This window comes from Rhagoletis pomonella, unplaced genomic scaffold (assembly GCF_013731165.1).
Source record: "Rhagoletis pomonella isolate Grant_MI unplaced genomic scaffold, Rhpom_1.0 Rhpom_scaffold_00009, whole genome shotgun sequence".
Classification (NCBI taxonomy): domain Eukaryota; kingdom Metazoa; phylum Arthropoda; class Insecta; order Diptera; family Tephritidae; genus Rhagoletis; species Rhagoletis pomonella.
In genome coordinates this window covers 26493182-26495454 of record NW_023458563.1, presented here as the reverse complement: position 1 = coordinate 26495454, position 2273 = coordinate 26493182, and positions in this window count along the sequence as shown.

The following is a 2273-nucleotide window of genomic DNA, read 5'->3' as shown; positions in this document are numbered from 1 at the left end:
ATCTGAAATTCTCATTTCGTGTTGGCAATAGCCATGAAAACCATAATGAACGTGCAACCCTGTGCGAAACTCGACATAACCACCTCCGAGCAAACTAATAGGCCTTTCGCACGAGGCGATTTTTCAGGCAACAAAAGTTGAATGCGGAGTTGAATGAGAAGTTGAAAGTGAAAAAGTTGCCATCCCTATTCAGACGAGGCGATTTTCGATTCAACTCGAATTGTTGTTTACATTATTTAAAATGAGTTTAAATCGCCAAATTTTATCAATTGGCGTAAATATGGTAAGCCAAGCGTTGGTATAAGTGCTTTTAGCGAAGCTGAAAGATAAAATAAGAGTAAAAAAGTAAAAAAGAAAAAAAATATGTATACACAACAGTGTTGGCATTTTTTGGTAGAATTGTACTTGTTTGATACAATTTCATTTACAATATACTTTCCTACTACGCAGTACTTTTTAATACAATTTTGTAATGAATACTAAAAATATATAGCTCTGAAAATTCACAGCAAGAAATTTTTTGTATTCTCTTTTGTTCGCCAGTTCGTATTTACCTTTGTAAGTTTTGAAAAATGGCTTGAACGAACCAGTATAATACAAACTTTAAAGTCGACTTTATTTTGACTATGACTACGGGCCAAAGTCTTCGTTAGGCACTCACATATTGACAAGATTTTACTATTTATTTTATTATACTTTAATTTTAATTATCTGTTTATAAAATATAATGTATTCTTTAAGAAAAACTGTACAAACCTAAGATTAAATTTTTGCGAAACATCCAAAAACCAACATACTTTCGTAAAAATTTCGAGCTTTATTAATATTCTTTAGTTTTTAGCCCATTCAATTTTAGTATAATAAAGTTCAAGTTTAAAGTAGCTGGGACTTACCGTTGAACTTGGCATTTTTTTTGTCGACGATGTCAGCCATTTTCTTCCATACGAAGTGTGTCCGACGATTTTTTTATATGGAGAAAACTAGCAACACCTTCATCAAAGAAATCTTTAAAAACTTAGTTATATTAAAATTTCATGGGCTAAAAAACCGCACGCTCAAAATAAATCTAGGAAATCGAATTAAAAAGCTCGAAATTTTTACGAAAGTGTGTTGGTTTTTTTTAATGTTGCACAAAGTTTGAACCTTGAATTTGTACAGCTTTTCTTAAAATATAAACCGTATTTTTACAAAAAATAATTAAAATTGAATACTATTAAGATAAAAGGTCAAATCTTGTCGTAAAGTTTTGATAAGCACTTGAAATGCTATTAAAATGTCAAATTTTAGTACTGAATCCAAAGGAAAATGTCTCTTTTATCCATTAATAATAACTTAAATATGCTTTTTGTTAAGATGTATACCTGAAAATGTGTGCATACATATTTGCGTTAAATGCAGTACATGTGCACGTGGAATCAATTTGTAAAAGTGTAAACTACGTAAACGTATGTACATAAACAATAAAACTTTCTCACGAATACCATAAATTCATTGGTCTTGAAGGGAATGTACTAAGAAAATATATGAGCGAATTAAAAAGTGTATACAATTTATAGCCGAAAAGTACATTTTTTGTATAGATTTCGTACTGAAGGAACAATTTAATTTCCCAACACTGATACAGAATGTAAACAAACACAGGGTTGCAAGGAAAAAAAGTTGAACGAGCTCAAAGTTGGCTGGCGACCAACTTTGTTGAAAGCGATTAGTTGAAAGGCCGTTCGGACGAGGCGATTTTTGCTTTCAACTAAAAGTTGCCTGAAAAATCGCCTCGTGCGAAAGCCCTATAAGCAGCCGCCATTTAATTTGGCAAAGAAAAGATTGTCTGCATAACACTGACCTAAGCGATTATCGATTATCGATCCTATTGTGAGTGTCGATTAGTCGCTCAATTAGCGACAGTGAATAGTTTTTAATCACTTATCCTTCTACTGCTATTTCTGATTCGATAGAGTTTGAGTGAACAAAATTTTTGTGATATTAATAAATTTTCGTGATATTAATAAAGAAATAATGGATAAAAAGTAAGTTATTTGCATCTTAAGCTGTACAAAAAATTTACTATACGTATGTGTGTGAATTGCAGATCGAAAGTGGTTAGCAATAAGAAGCAACTTGGCCGGCTGGTCCAGCTGATGCAGGACAATCAGGACTTGGCGAAGGGAATTTACGGCAAGACTCGGGGAAAGCCCAGATGGGAAGCCATATCAGTAGAGTTGAACAGCTTGGGACCACCACTAGGTTCATGGGAAAAGTGCTTAAAGGTGAAATAA